This window comes from Schistocerca gregaria, chromosome 4, assembly GCF_023897955.1.
Source record: "Schistocerca gregaria isolate iqSchGreg1 chromosome 4, iqSchGreg1.2, whole genome shotgun sequence".
Lineage (NCBI taxonomy): Eukaryota > Metazoa > Arthropoda > Insecta > Orthoptera > Acrididae > Schistocerca > Schistocerca gregaria.
In genome coordinates, this window is record NC_064923.1 from 674,551,243 (window position 1) to 674,574,147 (window position 22,905).

A 22,905-nucleotide genomic window follows, 5' to 3' on the forward strand; every position below is an offset into this window, starting at 1 on the left:
GTTATGTAGCACAAGGTCTGGGCAAAGCGCGGTTTGGACTGGGGTTGTGTGAAAATGGGCCTGTTTTAAATGTTTTTACTAACTGCCATACATCATAGCAGTGAACGACATCCAAATTATAGCCTTCGCAATTTATAAGAAAATGTTTTCGAACTAATAGTTGAGCCGTGGCCGGCTCGCGTTGATGCCGTTTCTTCTATGGCATTTTCCCACAACTGAGTGGCGTCTTATTGCTCCCTAAGTTACTACCATAACGAGTTCTGACTTGCCTCTGTCAGTGGCAGCAGCAGGGCTTATCGATACTAGTACTGCTGTACAATCTTTTGTCTGACCGTTATATTTCCGTGTGGTGTGTTTGTGAGGCAGTGGGTCAGTTGCGACAGAGCAGTGAGGAAGTCTTCACGGCGAGAGGTAAGGCTAGGCTGCTGGCGGTGTGCACGCGCGGACAGATTTGTAAAGCACTAGCTGCGAGACCTGCAAAGTTCTTCACCCACCGAATCTGGATACTGCAGTTGAGTAATCAGTTATCATCTTATAAAACCTCAACTGCTGCGACATCTCTTCATTCATTGGAATTTGTTGCTTCGTGGGCGTCAATAAAATTTTGCAGCTGTCTTCCTGTATGGTGTTTGACTATTGAACTGATTAAGACGTCAGTTGTCAAGACGTATTGCTGCTGCTACCCTCGTCCTCACCAATATTTTCAGTTGTCTTGCAGTTGTTCAGGTAGAAAGGAATTGATTAGGTTGTTGGTTGGTTCTTCAACCGTCCCTAGGTCATGTTGCCATCCGATTATTTAGTATTATTCTTGGATGCCTGTCTCACCTAAACTTATGTTAGAGTCTCCTCCCCAGGGCGGCCTTGGAACACTTTTGAGCACCACTGTTCTGTTTTGGATTCTGATTTTCTTTTAGTCTCAAGTACTGTCCAAGGCTTTCAACCATGTATTAATTTAGTTTGTTTTAATGTTGAGTATGTGTCCGTCAGCCAAACTTCTACGTGAAATATTTAAGATAAGGTCATCAGTCATCTAAAATTGTTGTTGTTGTGGTCTTCAGTCGTGAGACTGGTTTGATGCAGCTCTCCATGCTGCTCTATACTGTGCAAGCTCCTTCATCACCCAGTACCTACTGCAACCTACATCCTTCTGAATCTGCTTAGTGTATTCATCTCTTGGTCTCCTTCTACAATTTTTACCCTCCACGCTGCCCTCCAATGCTAAATTTGTGATTCCCTGCTGCTTCAGAACATGTCCTACCAACCGGACACTTCTTCTTGTCAAGTTGTGCCACAAACTCCTCTTGTCCCCAGTTCTTTTCAATATCTACTCATTAGTTATGTGATCCCCCCCCCCCCCCATGAACCATGGACCTTGCCGTTGGTGGGGAGGCTTGCGTGCCTCAGCGATACAGATGGCCGTACCGTAGGTGCAACCACAACGGAGGGGTATCTGTTGAGAGGCCAGACAAACGTGTGGTTCCTGAAGAGGGGCAGCAGCCTTTTCAGTAATTGCAGGGGCAACAGTCTGGATGATTGACTGATCTGGCCTTGCAACATTAACCAAAACGGCCTTGCTGTGCTGGTATTGCGAACGGCTGAAAGCAAGGGGAAACTACAGCCGTAATTTTTCCCAAGGACATGCAACTTTACTGTATGATTAAATGATGATGGCATCCTCTTGGGTAAAATATTCCGGAGGTAAAATAGTCCCCCATTCGGATCTCCGGGCGGGGACTACTCAGGAGGATGTCGTTATCAGGAGAAAGAAAACTGGCGTTCTACGGATCGGAGGGTGGAATGTCAGATCCCTTAATCGGGCAGGTAGGTTAGAAAATTTAAAAAGGGAAATGGATAGGTTAAAGTTAGATATAGTGGGAAATAGTGAAGTTCGGTGGCAGGAGGAACAAGACTTCTGGTCAGGTGAATACAGGGTTATAAACACAAAATCAAATAGGGCTAATGCAGGAGTATGTTTTATAATGAATAGGAAAATAGGAATGCGGGTAAGCTACTACAAACAGCATAGTGAACGCATTATTGTGGCCAAGATAGATACGAAGCCCACACCTACTACAGTAGTACAAGTTTATATGCCAACTAGCTCTGCAGATGACGAAGAAATTGAAGAAATGTACGATGAAATAAAAGAAATTATTCAGATAGTGAAGGGAGACGAAAATTTAATAGTAATGGGTGACTGGAATTCGAGTGTAGGAAAAGGGAGAGAAGGAAACATAGTAGGTGAATATGGATTGGGGCTAAGAAATGAAAGAGGAAGCCGCCTAGTAGAATTTTGTACGGAGCACAACTTAATCATAGGTAACACTTGGTTTAAGAATCATGAAAGAAGGTTGTATACGTGGAAGAACCCTGGAGATACTAAAAGGTATCAGATAGATTATATAATGGTAAGACAGAGATTTAGGAACCAGGTTTTAAGTTGTAAGATATTTCCAGGGTCAGATGTGGACTCTGACCACAATCTATTGGTTATGACCTGTAGATTAAAACTGAAGAAACTACAAAAATGTGGGGAATTAAGGAGATGGGACCTGGATAAACTCAAAGAACCAGAGGTTGTACAGAGTTTCAGGGAGAGCATAAGGGAACAATTGACAGGAATAGGGGAAAGAAATACAGTAGAAGAAGTATGGGTAGCTCTGAGGGATGAAGTAGTGAAGGCATCAGAGGATAAAGTAGGTAAAAAGACGAGGGCTGCTAGAAATCCTTGGGTAACAGAAGAAATATTGAATTTAATTGATGAAAGGAGAAAATATAAAAATGCAGTAAATGAAGCAGGCAAAAAGGAATACAAACGTCTCAAAAATGTGATCGACAGGAAGTGCAAAACGGCTAAACAGGGATGGCTAGAGGACAAATGTAAGGATGTAGATGCTTATCTCACTAGGGGTAAGATAGATACTGCCTACAGGAAAATTAAAGACACCTTTGGAGAGAAGAGAACCACGTGTATGAATATCAAGAGCTCAGATGGCAACCCAGTTCTAAGCAAAGAAGGGAAGGCAGAAAGGTGGAAGGAGTATATAGAAGGTTTATACAAGGGTGATGTACTTGACGACAATATTATGGAAATGGAAGAGGATGTAGATGAAGACGAAATGGGAGATACGATACTGCGTGAAGAGTTTGACAGAGCACTGAAAGACATGAGTCAAAACAAGGCCCCCGGAGTATACAACATTCCATTAGAACTACTGACGGCCTTGGGAGAGCCAGTCATGAAAAAACTCTACCAGCTGGTGATCAAGATGTATGAGACAGGCGAAATATCCTCAGACTTCAAGAAGAATATAATAATTACAATCCCAAAGAAAGCTGGTGCTGACAGATGTGAAAATTACCGAACTATCAGTTTAATAAGTCACAGCTGCAAAATACTAACGCGAATTCTTTACAGACGAATGGAAAAACTGGTAGATGCGGACCTCGGGGAGGATCAGTTTGGATTCCGTCGAAATGTTGGAACACGTGAGGCAATACTGACCTTACGACTTATCTTAGAAGAAAGATTAAGAAAAGGCAAACCTACGTTTCTAGCATTTGTAGACTTAGAGAAAGCTTTTGACAATGTTGACTGGAATACTCTTTTTCAAATTCTAAAGGTGGCAGGGATAAAATACAGGGAGCGAAAGGCTATTTACAATTTGTACAGAAACCGGATGGTAGTCATAAGAGTCGAGGGGCATGAAAGGGAAGCAGTGGTTGGGAAAGGAGTGAGACAGGGTTGTAGCCTCTCCCCGATGTTATTCAATCTGTATATTGAGCAAGCAGTAAAGGAAACAAAAGAAAAATTTGGAGTAGGTATTAAAATTCATGGAGACGAAGTAAAAACTTTGAGGTTCGGCGATGACATTGTAATTCTGTCAGAGACGGCAAAGGACTTGGAAGAGCAGTTGAACGGAATGGACAGTGTCTTGAAAGGAGGATATAAGATGAACATCAACAAAAGCAAAACGAGGATAATGGAATGTAGTCAAATTAAATCGGGTGATGGTGAGGGAAGTAGATTAGGAAATGAGACACTTAAAGTAGTAAAGGAGTTTTGCTATTTAGGAAGTAAAATAACTGACGATGGTCGAAGTAGAGAGGACACAAAATGTAGACTGGCAATGGCAAGGAAAGCGTTTCTGAAGAAGAGAAATTTGTTAACATCGAATATAGATTTAAGTGTCAAGAAGTCATTTCTGAAAATATTTGTTTGGAGTGTAGCCATGTATGGAAGTGAAACATGGACGATAACTAGTTTGGACAAGAAGAGAATAGAAGCTTTCGAAATGTGGTGCTACAGAAGAATACTGAAGATAAGGTGGATAGATCACGTAACTAATGAGGAGGTATTGAATAGGATTGGGGAGAAGAGAAGTTTGTGGCACAACTTGACTAGAAGAAGGGATCGGTTGGTAGGACATGTTTTGAGGCATCAAGGGATCACAAATTTAGCATTGGAGGGCAGTGTGGAGGGTAAAAATCGTAGAGGGAGACCGAGAGATGAGTACACTAAGCAGATTCAGAAGGATGTAGTTTGTAGTAGGTACTGGGAGATGAAGCAGCTTGCACAGGATAGAGTAGCATGGAGAGCTGCATCAAACCAGTCTCAGGACTGAAGACAACAACAACCACAGTTATGTGATCTACCCATCTAATCTTCAGCATTCTTCTGTAGCACCACATTTCGAAAGCTTCTATTCTCATCTTGTCCAAATTATTTGTCGTCCATATTTCACAACCATACATGGCTACACTCATTAGAAATACTTTCAGAAACGACTTTTTGACACTTAAATCTATACTCCATGTTAACAATTTTTTTCTTCTTCAGAAACGCTTTCCTTGCCTTTGCCAGTCTACATTATGTATCCTCTCTACTTCGACCATCATCAGTTATTTTGCTCCACAAACATCAAAAACTCTTTACTACTTTAAGTGTCTCATTTCCTAATCTAATTCATTCAGTATCACCAGACGTTATTCGACTACATTCCATTATCCTCGTTTTGCTTTTGTTGATGTTCATCTTATACCCTACTTTCAAGACATTCCATTATCCTCGTTTTGCTTTTTTTGATGTTCATCTTATACCCTACTTTCAAGACACTGTCCATTCCGTTCAACTGCTCTTCCAAGTCCTTTGCAGTCTCTGACAGAATTACAATGTCATCGGCAAACCTCAAAGTTTTTATTCCTTCTCCATGGATTTTAATACCTACACCAAATTTTTCTTTTGTTTCCTTTACTGTTTGCTCAATATACAGGTTGAATAACATCGGGGAGAAGCTGCAAACCTGTCTCACTCCCTTCCCAACCACTGCTTCCCTTGCATATCCTTCGACTCTTATAACCGCCATCTGGTTTCTGTACAAATTGTAAATAGCCTTTCGCTCCCTGTATTTAACCCTGCCACCTTTAGAATTTGAAAGAGATTATTCCAGTCATCGTTGTCAAAAGCCATTCTCCAAGTCCTCAAATGCTAGAAACGTAGGTTTGCCTTTTCTTAATCTGTCTTCTAAGATAAGTCGTAAGGTCAGTATTGCCTCACGTGTTCCAACATTGCTACGGAATCCAAACTGATATTCCCCGAGGTCGGCTTCTACCAGGTTTTCCATTCGTCTGTAAAGCATTCGCGTTAGTATCTTGCAGCTGTGACTTATTAAACTGATAGTTTGGTAATTTTCACATCTGTCAACACCTGCTTTCTTTGGGATTGGAGTTATTTTATTCCCTAAGTCTGAGGGTATTTCGCCTGTCTCATACATCTTGAACACCAGATGATAGAGGTTTGTCAGGACTGACTGCAGGCCGCGGTGGTCTCGCGGTTCTAGGCGCGCAGTCCGGAACCGTGCGACTGCTACGGTCGCAGGTTCGAATCCTGCCTCAGGCATGGCTGTGTGTGATGTCCTTAGATTATTTAGGTTTAAGTAGTTCTAAGTTCAAGGGGACTGATGACCACAGCAGTTGAGTCCCATCCTCAGAGCCATTTGAACCATTTTTTGCAGGACTGGCTCTCCCAAGGCCGTCGGTAGTTCTAATGGAATGTTGTCTGCTCCCAGGGCCTTGTTTCGGCTCAGGTCGTCCATACTCTGTCCAGCTCTTCACACAGTATCGTAGCTCCCACTTCATCTTCATCTACATTCTCTTCCATTTCTATAATATTGTCTTCAAGTACATCGCCCTGGTATACTCCTTCCACCTTTCTGCTTTCCCTTCTTTGCTTAGAACTGGCTTCCATCTCAGCTCTTGATATTCATACAACTGGCTCTCTTTTCTCCAATGGTCCCTTTAATTTTCCTGTAGGCAGTATCTATCTTACCCCAAGAGCGATAAGCACTGCAGTTTCTTTAGTTTTCATCTACAGTTCATAACCAATAGATTGTGATCAGAATCTGCACCTGGAAATTTAAAACCTGGTTCCTAAATCTCCGTGTTACCATTATATAATCTATCTGATACCTTTTAGTATCTCCAGGATTCTTCCATGTATACAACCTTCTTTAATGATTCTTGAACTAAGTGTTAGCTATGAATAAGTTGTGCTCTGTGCAAAATTCTACCAGGCGACTTCATCTTTCATTTCTTAGCCCCAATCCATATACACCTACTATCTTTCCTTCTCTGCCTTTTCCTACTCTCGAATTCCACCCACCCATGACTGTTAAATTTTCGTCTCCCGTCACTACCTGAGTAATTTCATTTCTTTCATCATACATTTCTTCAATTTCTTCGTCATCTGCAGAGCTAGTTGGCATATAAACTTGTACTACTGTAATAGTCGTGGGCTTCGTGTCTGTCTTGGCCACAAAAAGGCGTTCACTACGCTGTTTGTAGTAGCTTACCCGCACTCCTATTTTTTTTATTCTTTATTAAACCGACTCCTGCATTACCCCAATTTCATTTTGTATTTTAACCCTGTATTCGCCTGACCAAAAGTCCTGTTCCTCCTGCCACCGAACTTCACTAATTCCTACCATATCTAACTTTAACCTATCCATTTCCCTTTTTAAATTTTCTAACATACCTGCCCTATTAAGGGATCTGACATTCCACGCTCCGATCCGTAGAATGCCAGTTTTCTTTCTCCTGATAACGTTGTCCTCCTGAGTATTCCCCGCCCGAAGATGCGAATCGGGGACTATTTTACCTCCGGAATATTTTATCCAAGAGGACGCCATCATCATTTAACCATACAGTAACGCTGCATGCCCGCGGGAAAAATTAAGGCTGTAGTTTCCTCTTGCTTTCATCCGTGCGTAGTACCAGCACAGCAAGGCCGTTTTGGTTAGTGTTACAAAACCAGATCAGTCAATCGTCCAGACTGTTGCCCCTGAAACTACTGAAAAGTCTGCTGCCCCTCTGCAGGAACCACACGTTTGTCCGGCCTCTCAACAGATACCCCTCCGTTGTGGTTGCACCTACGGTACTGCCATCTGTATCGCTGAGGAAGGCAAGCCTCCTCAACAACGGCAATGTCCATGGTTCTTGGGGGTAGGCCTCTCAGAGCACCATATTTAGCAATTATATACATCCACTCGCTCACAGAAAGATACGTACCTAAAGACTGGAAAATTGCTCAAGTCACACCAGTACCCAAAAAGGGAAGTAGGAGTAATCCGTTGAGTTACAGGGCCATATCACTAAAGTCGGTTTGCAGTAGGGTTTTAGAACATATACTGTATTCGAACATTATGAAGTACCTCAAAGGAAACAATTTATTGACATAAAGTCAGCACGGATTCAGAAAATATCGTTCTTGTGAAACACAACTAGCTCTATATACTCATGAAGTTATAAGTGCTATCGACACGGGATGTGTAACTGATAACATATTTCTAGATTTTCAGAAGGCTTTCTTCGTAGTAATAGACGGAAAGTCATCTAGTAAAACAGAAGTAATATACGGCGTTCCCTAAGGAAGTGTTACAGGCCCTCTATTGTTCCTGATCTATATTAGCAACATAGGAGACAATCTGAGTAGCCGTCTTAGATTGTTTGCACATGATCCTGTCATTTACTGTCTTGTAAAGTTATCAGATGATCAAAACGACTTGCAAAATGATTTAGATAAGATATCTGTATGGAGCGAAAAGTGACAATTGACCCTGAATAAAGAAAAGTGTGACGTTATTCACATGAGTACTAAAAGAAATCAGCTAAATTTCGAGTACACGATAAGTCACACAAATCTGAAGGCTGTAAATTTAACTAAATACTTAGGAATTACAAATACAAATAAACTAAACTGGATCGATCACATACATAATATTGTGGGTAGAACAAACCAATACTGCGATTCATTGGCAGAACACTTAAAAGGGGCAACGCTTCTACTAAAGACACTGCTTACACGACGCTTGTCCGCCCTATTCTGGAGTACTGCTATGCGGTGCGGGATCCGCATCAGGTGGGACTGAGGGATAAAATCGAAAAAGTACAAAGAAGGGCAGCTCGTTTTGTATTATCGCGAAATAGGAGAGATAGTGTCACAGATATGATACGTGAATTGGAGTGACAATCAAAAACAAAGGCGTTTTTCGTTGCGACGGGATCTTCTCATGAAATTTCAATCAGCAGTTTTCTCCTCTGATTGCGAAAACATTCTGTTAGCACCCACCTACATAGGGAGAAATGATCATCACAATAAAATAAATCAGGTCTCGCATGGAAAATTTTAAGTGCTTTTCCCACGTGCCCTTCGATAGTGGAACGGTAGAGAGACAGCATAAAGGTGGTTCATTAAAACCTTTGCCATGCGCTTTATTGTGAATAGCAGAGTAATCACATAGATTTAGATGTAGACTGCAAGTACTCACAGCAAAAGCTACCAAAAGGAATACAGCTCATGCGAGTGAGCTGACATCAGCCTATTTGGTTCAAAAATGGTTCAAATGGGGGACTTGATATCTTAGGTCATCAGTCCCCTAGAACTTAGAACTACTTAAACCTTACTAACCAAAGGACACCACATACATCCATGCCCGAGGCAGTATTCGAACCTGCGACCGTAGCAGTCGCGGGGTTCCGGACTGAAACGCCTTGAACCGCGAAGCCTTTTTTTTCCATCAGTCTACTGACTGGTTTTGATGCGGCCCGCCACAAATTCCTTACCTGTGCTAACCTCTTCATCTCAGAGCAGCATTTGCAACCTACGTCCTCAATTACTTGCTTGACGTATTCCAATCTCTGTGTTCGTCTACAGTTTTTACCCACTACAGCTCCCTCTAGTACCATGGAAGCCATTCCCTCATGTCCTATCATCCTGTCCATTCTCCTTATCAGTGTTTTCCACATATACCTTTCCTCTCCGATTCTGCGTAGAACCTCCTCATTCCTTACCTTATCAGCCCACCTAATTTTCAACATTCGTCTATAGCACCACATCTCAAATGCTTCGATTCTCTTCTGTTCCGGTTTTCCCACAGTCCATGTTTCACTACCAGACAATGCTGTACCCCAGACGTACATCCTCAGAAATTTCTTCCTCAAATTAAGGCCTGTATTTGATATTAGTAGACTTCTCTTGGCCAGAAATGCCTTTTTTACCATAGCGAGTCTCCTTTTGATGTCCTCCTTGCTCCGTCAGTCATTGGTTATTTTACTGCCTAGGTAGAAGAATTCCTTAACTTCATTGACTTCGTGACCATCAATCCTGATGTTAAGTTTCTCGCTGTTCTCATTTCTACTACTTCTCATTACCTTCGTCTTTTTCCGATTTACTCTCAAACCATACTGTGTACTCATTAGACTGTTCATTCCGATCAGCAGATAATTTAATTCTTCTTCACTTTTACTCAGGATAGCAATCTCATCAGCAAATCGTATCATTGATATCCGTTCACCTTGTTTTTTAATTCCACTCCTGAACCTTTCTTTTATTTCCAAGATTGCTTCCTCGATGTACAGATAGAAGAGTAGGGGCAAAAGGCTACAGCCTTGTCTTACTCCCTTGTTAATACGGGCACTTCGTTCTTGATCGTCCACTCTTATTATTCCCTCTTTGTTGTTGTACATATTGATTGTATATGACCCGTCTCTCCCTATAGCTTATCCCTACTTTTTTCAGAATCTTGAACAGCTTGCACCATTTTATATTGTCGAACGCTTTTTCCAGGTCGACAAATCCTATGAACGTGTCTTGATTTTTCTTCATCCTAGCTTCCATTATTAGCCGTAACGTCAGAATTGCCTCTCTCGTGCCTTTACTTTTCCTAAAGCCAAACTGATCGTCACCTAGCGCATTCTCAATTTTGTTTTCCATTCTTCTGTATATTATTCTTGTAAGTAGCTTCGATGCATGAGCTGCTAAGCTGATTGTGCGATAATTCTCGCACTTGTCAACTCTAGCCGTCTTCGGAATTGTTTGGATGATGCTTTTCCAAAAGTCAGATGGTATGCCGCCAGACTCATATATTCTACACACCAACGTGAATAGTCGTTTTGTTGCCACTTCCCCTAATGATTTTAGAAATTCTGATGGAATGTTATCTATCCCTTCTGCCTTATTTGACCGTTAGTCCTCCAAAGCTCTTTTAAATTCCGATTCTAATACTGGATCCCCTATCTCTTCTAAATCGACTCCTGTTTCTTCTTCTATCACATCAGACAAATCTTCACCCTTATAGAGGCTTTCAATGTATTCTTTCCACCTATCTGCTCTCTCCTCTGCATTTAACAGTGGAATTCCCGTTGCACTCTTAATGTTACCACCGTTGCTTTTAATGTCACCAAAGTTGTTTTGACTTTCCTGTATGCTGAGTCTGTCCTTCCGACAATCAAATCTTTTTCGATGTCTTCACATTTTTCCTGCAGCCATTTCGTCTTAGCTTCCCTGCACTTCCTATTTATTTCATTCCTCAGCGACTTGTATTTCTGTATTCCTGATTTTCCCGGAACATGTTTGTACTTCCTCCTTTCATCAATCCACTGAGGTATTTCTTCTGTTACCCATGGTTCCTTCGCAGATACCTTCTTTGTACCTATGTTTTCCTTCCCAACTTCTGTATTGGCCCTTTTTAGAGACGTCCATTCCTCTTCAACTGTGTTGCCTACTGCGCTATTCCTTATTGCTGGATCTATAGCGTTAGAGAACTTCAAACGTATCTCGTCATTCCTTAGAACTTCCGTATCCCACTTCTTAGCGTATTGATTCTTCCTGACTAATGTCTTGAACTTCAGCCTACTCTTCATCACTACTATATTGTGATCTGAGTTTATATCTGCTCCTGCGCACACCTTACAATCCAGTATCTGATTTAGGAATCTCTGTCTGACCATGATGTAATCTAATTGAAATCTTCCCGTATCTCCCGGCCTTCTCCAGGTATACCTCCTCCTCTTGTGATTCTTGAACAGGGTATTTGCTATTACTAGCTGAAACTTGTTACAGAACTCTATTAGTCTTTCTCCTCTTTCATTCCTTGTCCCAAGCCCTTATTCTCCTGTAACCTTTTCTTCTACTCCTTCCCCTATAACTGCGTTCCAGTCGCCCATGACTATTAGATTTTCGTCCCACTTTACATACTGCATTACCCTTTCAATATCCTCACACACTTTCTCTATCTGTTCTTCAGCTTGCGACGTTGGCATGCATACCTGAACTATTGTTGTCGGTGTTGGTCTGCTGTCGATTCTGATTAGAACAACCCGGTCACTGAACTGTTCACAGTAACACACCCTCTGCCCTACCTTCCTATTCATAACGAATCGTACACCTGTTATACCATTTTCTGCTGCTGTTGGTATTACCCGATACTCATCTGACCAGAAATCCTTGTCTTCCTTCCACTTCACTTCACTGACCCCTACTATATCTAGCTTGAGCCTTTGCATTTCCCTTTTCAGATTTTCTAGTTTCCCTACCACGTTCAAGCTTCTGACATTCCACGCCCCGACTCGTAGAAGATTATCCTTTCGTTGATTATTCAATCTTTTTCTCATGGTAACCTCCCCCTTGGCAGTCCCTTCCCGGAGATCCGAATGGAGGACTATTCCGGAATCTTTTGCCAATGGAGAGATCATCATGACACTTCTTCAACTACAGGCCACATGTCCTGTGGATACACGTTACGTGTCTTTAATGCAGTGGTTTCCATTGCCTTCTACATCTTCATGCCGTTGAACATTGCTGATTCTTCCGCCTTTAGGGGCAATTTCCCACCCCTAGGGTGGGAGTGCCCTGAACCTCTATCCGGTCCTCCATCCTCTTTGACAGAATGAGGCTGACTTCTTATGCCGGAAGTCTTCGGCCGCCAATGGATTATTAAATAGTAATAATGATACGTCAACTCCACAAGCCTTCACGCAAAACATTTCCGGACGGGGTTGCCATTATGCTCAGTTTGGATTATTCACTGCAGATCGAATTTGTATATATGAGAGAATGTCCATGGTAGAGTAATGCTTTCAGTTACGTTTTAATCATCGTAGATACACCCACCAACATAACTGAAGTATCACTTCTTCGAAAACCTGTAATTGTCTCCCATTTTGACGCACGTTTGAAAATTCACTCTAAAGTGCCTAAGACAAATCTCTGTAGTGGTACTAAATATGGCGCCCTGAGACGCACCCTTGGGCTCGACGACGTTCCAAACAACAAGGTGTCAACACAAGCGAAATAGAGGTGGAGTCCAAAAGGTTGTGTGACATGTGAAGTGGGTTCATGATATCACACTGGCATCAAAATTCACCATAATTCTGCTCAGCGCTACCGTGACCACGTGACATGATAGCAATGTCGTCACATCCTCTCTTACCCACACTTCAGCCCTTCATTTGACGCGTCTGTGGTGGAGGTCAGAACTGCGACGCTGGGCGTTGAAAATACACGGCGTACCGTCGCTCAGAGTCGATACGAAAAGGCCTCAGGAGGTGCCATAAATTATGTTAATAAAACAACCACATTCTTTGGGACGTTGATTCATATGCAATTTGTAGTCGAAATAGATCACATTGTGATCATCAAACGGGCGGCATTGACAACCTTTGACACTGCTGACAATCGTAGAATGACTGCTGGAGACGTGGCTAAACTGGCATCTCGATAACGAACTAATCGACCATGGAGTACAATGTGTTTCGGGACGGTAATCGACGTATATGAAATAAATCACTATTATATTCTCCTACAAGAAAGAGAGTATTGTTGAACGGTTGAACAGAACGGTAAAAAAATTGTACGTGGATACAACTTAATAACTGTGGTTCATGCAAAGGGCTATATATTCTCGCACAAATTACTGAGGAGCATAACTGAACTAAACATAATATAATTAGAATGAAATCTATAGATATTCATGATAATTGAGTTCTAAACACGAAAATGATTCAAATGGCTCTGAGCACTATGGGACGTAACATCTGAGGTCATCAGAACTTTAGAACAACTAAAACCTAACACATCACACACATCCATTCCCGAGGCAGGATTCGATCCTACGACCGAAACAGTCGCGCAGATCCGGACTGAAGCGCCTAGAACCGCTCGGTCACCGTGGCCGGCTGTTCCAAACATAGTGAATAATCTTTCTAAGATGGTGGATCCACGCAAGCACAAATTGGCTGTAGGTGGTTTGGTGCAAATTTCGAAATACAAAACTGCGTTTGAGAGGTCGAATCTTCCGAGCTGGTTCTTGTTGTTGTTGTGGTCTTCAGTCCTGAGACTGGTTTGATGCAGCTCTCCATGCTAATCTATCCTGTGCAAGCTCCTTCATCTCCCACTACCTACTGCAACCTACATACTTCTGAATCTGCTTAGTGTATTCATCTCTTGTTCTCCCTCTACGATTTTTACCCTCCAATGCTAAATTTGTGATCCCTTGATGCCTCAGGACATGTCCTACCAACCGATCCAATCTTCTAGTCATGTTGTGCCACAAACATCTCTTCTCCCCAATCTTATTCAATATCTCTTCATTAGTTATGTGATCTACCCATCTAATCTTCAGCATTCTTCTGTAGCACCATATTTCGAAAGCTTCTATTCTCTTCTTGTCCAAACTATTTATTGTCCATATTTCACTTCCATACATGGCTATACTCCATACAAATACTTTCAGGAACGACTTCCTGACATTTAAATCTATACTCGATGTTAACAAATTTCTCTTCTTCAGAAACGCTTTCCTTGCCACTGACAGTCTACATTTTATATCCTCTCTACTTCGACCATCATTAGTTATTTTGCTCCCCAAATAGCAAAACTACTTTACTACTTTAAGTGTCTCATTTCCTAATCTAATTCCCTCAGCATCACCCGACTTAATTCAACTATATTCCATTATCCTCGTTTTGTTTTGTTGATGCTCATCTTATACCCTCCTTTCAAGACACTGTTCATTCCGTCCAACTGCTCTTCCAAGTCCTTTGCTGTCTCTGACAGAATTACAATGTCATCGGCGAACCTCTAAGTTTTTATTTCTTCTCCCTGGATTTTAATACCTACTCCAAATTTTTCTTTTCTTTCCTTTACTGTTTGCTCAACATAGAGATTGAATAACATCGGGGAGAGGCTACAACCCTGTCTCACTCCTTTCCCAACCACTGCTTCCCTTTCATGCCCCTCGACTCTTATAACTGCCATCTGGTTTCTGTACAAATTATAAATAGCCTTTCGCTCCCTGTATTTTACCCCTGCCACCTTCAGAATTTGAAAGAAAGTATTCCAGTCAACATTGTCAAAAGCTTTCTCTAAGTCTACAAATACTAGCAACGTAGATTTGCCTTTCCTTACACTTTCTTCTAAGATAAGTCGTAAGGTCAGCATTGCGACACGTGTTTCAACATTTCTACGGAATCCAAACTGATCTTCCCATTTGTCTGTAAAGAATTCGCGTTAGTATTTTGCAGCTGTGACTTTTATTAAACTAATAGTTCTGTAATTTTCACATCTGTCAACACCTGCATTCTTTGGGATTGGAATTATTATATTCTTCTTGACGTCTGAGGGTATTTCGCCTGTCTCATACATCTTCCTCACCAGATTGTAGAGTTTTATCAGGACTGACTATCGCAAGGCTGTCAGTAGTTCTATTGGAATGTCGTCTACTCCCAGGGCCTTGTTTCGACTCAGGTCTTTCAGTGCTGTATCAAACTCTTCACGCAGTATCGTATCTCCCATTTCATCTTCATCAACATCCTCTTCCGTTTCCAGAATATTGTCCTCAAGTACATCGCCCTTGTACAGACCTTCTATATACTCCTTCCACCTTTCTGCTTTCCCTTCTTTGCTTAGAACTAGGTTTCCGCCTGAGCTCTTGATGTTCATGCAAGTGGTTCTCTTTTCTCCAAAGGTCTCTTTAATTTTCCTGTAGGCTGTATCTATCTTACCCCTAGTGAGATAAGCCTCTACATCCTTACATTTGTCAACTAGGAATGCCTGCGTAACCATTTTTCACTTCCATCCGATCTCATTTTTGAGACGTTTGTATTCCTTTTTGCCTGCTTCATTTAATGCATTTTTATATTTTCTCCTTTCATCAATTAAATTCAATATTTCTTCTGTTACCCAAAGATTTCTACTAGTCCTCGTCTTTTTACCTACTTTATCCTCTGCTGCCTTCACTACATCATCCCTCAGAGCCCCCCATTCTTCTTCTACTGTATTTCTTTCCCCCATTCCTGTCAATTGTTCACTTATGCTCTCCCTGAAACTCTGTACAACCTCTGGTTTAGTCTGTTTATCCAGGTCTATCTCCTGAAATTCCCACCCTTTACCAATTTCTTCTGTTTTAATCTACAGTTCATAACCAATAGATTGTGGTCAGAGTCCACATCTGCCCCTGGAAATGTCCTACAATTTAAAACCTGGTTCCTAAATCTCTCTTGCCATTATATAATCTATCGGATACATTTTAGTATCGCCAGGATTCTTCCATGTATGCAACCTTCTTTTATGATTCTTGAACGAAGCGTTAGCTATAATTAAGTTATGTTCTGTGAAAAATTCTAACAGACGGCTTCCTCTTTCATTTCTTAGCCCCAATCCATATTAACCTACTATGTTTCCTTCCCTCCCTTTTCCTACACTCGAATTCCAATCACCCATTACTACTAAAATTTCGTCCCCCTTCACTACCTGAATAATTTCTTTTATCTCATCATACATTTCTTCAATTTCTTCGTCATCTGCAGAACTAGTCGGCATATAAACTTGTACTAATGTAGTAGGCGTGGGGTTCGTGTCTATCTTGGCCACAATAATGCGTTCACTATGCTGTTTGTAGTAGCTTACCCGCACTCCTATTTTTTATTCATTATTAAACCTACTCCTGCATTACCCCTATTTAATTTGTGTTTATAACCCTGTATTCACCTGACCAGAAGTCTTGTTCCTCCTGCCACCGAACTTCACTAGTTCCCACTATATCTAACTTTAACCTATCCATTTCCATTTTTAAATTTTCTAACCTACCTGCCCGATTAAAGGATCTGACATTCCACGCTCCGATCCGTAGATCGCCAGTTTTCTTTCTCCTGATAACGATGTCCTCTTGAGCAGTCCCCGCCGGAGAACCGAATGGGGGACTATTTTACCTCCGGAATATTTTACCCAAGAGGACGCAATAATCATTTAACCATACAGCAAAGCTGTATGCCCTCGGGAAAAATTACGGCTGTAGTTTCCCCTTGCTTTCAGCCGTTCGCAGTACCATAACAGCAAGGCCGTTTTGGTTAGCGTTATAAGGCCAGATCAGTCAATCATCCAGACTGTTGCCCCTGAAACTACTGAAAAGTCTGCTGCCCCTCTTCAGGAACCACACGTTTGTCTGGCCTCTCAACAGATACCCCTCCATTGTTGTTGCACCTACGGTACGGCTATCTGTATCGTTGAGGCCCGCAAGCCTCCCCACCAACGGCAAGGTCCATGGTTCATGGGGGGAGGCCGAGCTGGTTAACGGAAGTAATTACAGTGGACAAACCAGAAAACATACATCTTAAAGGACGAGAAAGCTGAAGAAAATGCCAGTAATCGTTACAGAAGGTACTGAGGAGATCTGGAAATGTTTCTCCTGGAGAATGTTACATGATGTCGATAGAACAAGGCTTTAATGAAATGGCTAGGCTTTCCATCATTTCAAAAGGTGTGAACATTTACAGTTGTTCTGAAAATGCTGTAGCGTAACATGAGATTAATCTACTAGACGAGACCTGCAATGAGGTTGATTTATGTATGCTGCAAGTCAAGGTTTGGCAGAACGTCATGCTGCTATCCGAATCTTAGCCAATAAAGCCAAGTAAGTGCGTCAAAAAATTATTTAGTTATAGGACAACTTATTCCAAGATTTTCAGTAGATAAAGCAATGCATGATAAACTTAAAGTTTTGCTGGAATAAATTTAAAACAAAATACGAACGCAGCTTGTCGTTAGCTACAGATGCACAAGAAAACGTCTATAGGAAGCTCAAAAAATTATATCCAATCAGTGGTGGTAGCGGCAAAACGTTCTTTGAAGCAGAAGGGTTTAAGGAGAAGATGAAAAGGATATGCCAAAATGCCTAGGTTTTTGCCAATACCAAAGGAATCTGATGGAAATCCAGCACTTGAGGAATTATCAGCAAATTGTTCATTAACAGTAGGTGTCGCTGCGGTAGCCTTAACAATAAACAACGTACAAAACATTGGAGAGAAACTACATTAAGCTAAAATGCATACAGTATGATGGAGGCCATCGCTATCGTTGTAGTACTATATTTAAAACCATACAAAAATGACCTGAACTGTTCATTTAAAAGAAGGTTCCTTAAGTGTACTACCAGACAGGCCGCCCACAAATACAGATCTGCTTTAATTCGTCGAAAAACCACGATGTGGTAAGCTATGTGGAATACTTTGCCAAAGATGATGTGGAAATACAAAGAAGATAGGGTCATAAACTCAGTTGTCGCAGGACCAACCAAAGTAAACCCACACGCTCGTATAATTGTCATGTCACATTTCATGGTTCAGCCTTTCTCAAGTGTCTTTGCATTGTCATGTGTAGAATAGTACCACATTACTGGCCTATGTCGGAGTGAACCTCAACTATACCCATGAATTAGTTTCAAGGAACCTGTTCCAACTTCAGTGTCTTAATTCCATCGCCACCTTGACTGATTTACGTGCCTTATCTCTGAAGAATTTAATTTCTGACGTCACTATTTGGGTTATGTCTTCGTTGTTTGTATCCAAGCCTCATATCTGTGAAACGGCACTGCAACAGCAAAGTTTTATAGAATTTCAGTTGCATTTCTTTTGTTGTCTTTTTGTGTAATGGTCTTTTTATTGTTCCACAGACACCCTGAAATTTTGCTTTTTTAATGTTTATGTGTTTATTATAACCAAAAGAAATGTCGCAGCCCAGGTAGCTGAAATGACTTTCATGATTTCGATCTCTGTCACTGTTTCAGTGCACACATTTTGTTTACTTCAGAATGCCATTATTTTTGTTTTCCGGTAGATATTTTCAAATTATAGTATTGATTGATTAAGTATAATTTAAAAATATTTCTTTGTAATTTTTCTTCTGAAGTTTCTATTATAATCTATTAATAATTGTACATAATAGCCCTTGTCTAGTTTTACTCCTTTATTATTCTTTGTTTCTCCTTTCTGTTTCTTAACCATGCCATTTATATATAAATTGAATAAAATTAGAGAAATATTGCAACCTTTTTTAACTCCTTCATTTGTTATAATGCCATTCTTACACATTTTGAGCCGTATTTTTATTTTAAAACGACATTCCGAGAACACACGAACAGCATTAAAAACCATCCATCAGCATTCAACACACATTCAAGATAGCAACAACACGGAACAACACTCATAGCACAGTGCATTTCAACTGTACACGCCGTAGATGAAGACAAATATCTAAAAACTCTTGAGGAACCACAAATTTTTCTCGCATGAAAAAAAGCGTACACAGAATTATTATCACATTCCAAGTCCACTAACATGTAGCCTTTAGTATGTATTATGTACTATTTTCGTGTATTTCCGCATCTGCATTTACACCTATACTCCGCAAGTCACCCCACGCTGTGTGGAGAGGATACTTTATGTACCACTAACTATTTTCCCTTTTACTGTTCGAGTCGCGTACGGTTCGTAGCAAGAACAATTGCTAATAAGCCTCCGTGTGCACTAGAATCTCCCTAATTTTATCTTGATGGTCTTTTCGCGAGATAAGATAGCGGGAAGCAATACGTCAGTTTATTTTTCTAGGAACGTACGCCCTCGGATTTTAACAGTAGACCATAACATGATGTAGAATGCCTCTATTGCAGCGTCTGCCACAGTAGGTGACAGTAGAAGATCTTTCTGTCTATGCATTCGCAAATACGTAACATCCCTACATCAAGAGTCCATCGTCTTAAGCTCTTCCTACAATTCAGTACAATAATTTTCTAGCGTTGCGTCTTCCCCTTATCCAACCGCATAATCCATGAAAAACCTCATAGAACTTCCAACATTATCTAGCAGGTCATTTATACACATATTGTGAAAAGTGAAGCTCCTACAACGCTCTGCTGGAGCACACCTAAAGTTGTTTTTACGTCTGAAGATTTCTCTCGAATCGCAGTAGCGTCGCATGCTAGCAAGCTTAGCATGTGTCCGAAGTGGGTCATGTATGGCAATATTAAGAGGTAAAAAGCGCTAAAACCGTGGTTATTGATGTGAAAGCTGCTACGGCAGCGGCATTTGAGTACTGAAGTCGTCTCTGGAAATTACGACTCCCGGAAAGCAAGAGTATCAGGTGTTAATCTATGTTAGAATTTTAATACATCAAGAAAATGGCTACCGTAAGTGGCGTGGTAGCACTATGTTAATTCCATCTTACCGGAGACGTGAAGAGCCCAACCATTTTTCATACTGCAGCCTACAACTACAGCACGAAAACCACTACGATCATTAAGGCCAGAACTTGTTTATTAAATCCAATAGGCAATTTCTCATCTGTTCGTTTTCTGAATAGAAACTCTGACTTTAAAAATTCTGTTCCAAGTTATTTCACTGACATTTCCAAAACGCTATATTCTCTTATCTTTTTCAATAGTTTTAACTGATCTTGTGTAAATTCAAATGATCAAAAGGTCTTCAGAAACGTTTCAGAATGATAACAACACAAGTTTGCTGTAATTTCAGTGAAAGTTCCTGAAGCCAGCAAGAACAGCTTCAGAGTTATAGGAGTATTAAACATTAAAAACAAAGGTCACTTTGATCAAGTATTTGCTAAGAATTTTCTTGAGATTAATTTCACTTATTTGAAGTTATGAAATTCTCGTTTCTTAATAACAGTCTTTTTTGCGATGGTAGCCACTGTGTTGTGTCGTAATCTCTCAGCTTGGGACCATCTTGATCCCATGTAAGAAACTTGAAACAAATTTCATTAAAGTAAATTCATTGCATACTGAAGTAAAATAATTTCAGAAACAAATTAAACTGCTGCTTCAGAGCTGGTGACCGTAAATCTTCGTAGAAATGTATCCTTTACAGAGGGACTGTCGTAAGGTAACGAATTATTATTTTGAAAAAAGAACATTTTCCCTATTTTGTGTGGCGCTCTTTAGTGGTAATTGAAAAAATTAATTTTGATAAGAGGAAATTAACTGGAGTGCCGTTACTCAAAAGAAGCAGCGAATTAAAAAAATGATAAGTTTAAAGTATCACACAGCACAGATAAATTTACCATTAAGAGAGAGAAAATCAATCATTCAAGATTTTGTCCAAGCTGCTTTGATACCGTGGAGTGGAGTGACCGCGCTCGTCGTTTGTTGGCCTTATGCTGATCATTAATATTCCGCGTTATGCACAGAAGTGCTGCCCGCAAACTGCATTTACAGATCGGCTTAACAGATGTCAGGGACCCACGAGTGGCTGCTACAAATTCGAACATCAATGATGTTCGGCAGCGGCCAGCAAACGATACGTCGGCAGTCCTGCAGTTCGCCTAGTTGAAACATATATAAATTTGTTGAAATGGAAGATTGATGAACAACAACGATTATTCACATATAGACGATACTTTTAAATAGATAAATACCTTACACACCTTGAAAATATATTTCAAGACCAAAATCATTCTAGAAAACGATATATATACTGCTCGCCGTTAAAATTGTTACACCAACAAGAAATGCAGATGTTAAACGGTTATTCACTGGACAAATATATTATACTAGAACTGACATGTGATTAAATTTTCATGCAAGTTGGGTGCATAGATCCTGAGAAAGTACCCAGAACAACCACCTCTGGCCGTAATAACGGCCTCGATACGCCTGAGCATTGACTCAAACAGAGCTTGGATGGCGTGTACACGTACAGCTGCCGATGCAGCTTCAACACGATACCTCAGTTCATCAAGAGTAGTAACTGGCGTATTGTGACGAGCCAGTTGCTCAGCCACCATTGACCAGACGTTTTGAATTGGTGATAGATCGGGAGAATGTGCTGGCCAGGGCAGCAGTCGAACATTTTCTGTATCCAGAAATGCCCATACAGGACGTGCAACATGCGGTCGTGAATTATACTGCTGAAATGTAGGGTTTTGCAAGGATCGAATGAAGGATAGAGCCACGGGTCGTAACACTTCTGAAATGTAACGTCCACTCTTCAAAGTGCCGTCAATGCGAACAAGAGGTGATCGAGACGTGTAACCAATTGCATCCCATACCATCACGCCGGGTGATACGCCAGTATGGCGATGACGAATACACGCTTCCAATGTGCGTTCACCGCGATGTCGCCAGACACGGATGCGACCATCATGATGCTGTAAACCGATCCTGGATTAGTCCGAAAAAATGACGTTTTGCCATTCATGCACCCAGGTTCGTCGTTGAGTACACCATCGCAGGCGCTCCTGTCTGTGATGCAGCGTCAAGGGTAACCGCAGCCATGGTCTCCGAGCTGATAGTCCATACTGCTGCAAAGGTCGTCGAACTGTTCGTGCAGATGGTTGTTGTCTTGCAAACGTCCGCATCTGTTGACTGAGGGATCGAGACGTGGCTGCACGAACCGTTACAGCCATGTGGATAAGATGCCTGTCATCTTGACTGCTAGTGATACGAGGCCGTTGGGATCCAGCACGGCGTTCCGTATTACCCTCCTGAACCCACCAATTCCATATTGTGTTAACAGTCATTGGATCTCGACCAACACGAGTAGCAATGTTGCGATACGATAAACCGCGATCGCGATAGGCTACAATCAGATCTTTATCAAAGTCAGAAACGTGATGGTACGCATTTCTCCTCCTTACACGAGGCATCACAACAACGTTTCACTAGGCAACGCCGGTCAACAGCTCTTTGTGTATGAGAAATCGGTTGGAAACTTTCCTCGTGTCAGCACGTTGTAGGTGTCGCCACAGGCGCCATACTTGTGTGAATGCTCTGAATATCTAATCATTTGCATATCCCAGCATCTTCTTCCTGACGGTTTAATTTCGCGTCTGTAGCACGTCATCTTCGTGGTGTAGCAATTTTAATGTCCAGTAGTATATATATATATATATATATATATATATATATATATATATATATATATAGAGAGAGAGAGAGAGAGAGAGAGAGAGAGAGAGAGGGGGGGGGGGGGGGGAGGGAGAGAGCCAGTCGCCCCTCGTGTTTACCGTGTTTACATACTGTACAAGCAGCCAACTGATGGCAACTTTACGTCATTTTTCTTCAGTGTCTTACTGTTCTGGAAGCCTCTTGCGTAGAAAAATGAGAGACTTCCCTGCGCTCCTTTCCGGCACGTCTGATCGCATTAAATTTGATTGCTGACGCCGCTTGTGCTGCATCTGATGTATTATTTGCCAATTAAAAATAAAGTTGTTCTCTGACACTTAAGAATTAATTACAGTTTTACATTATAAGACAATTTAAAGACAATACGTAGGGTTACATA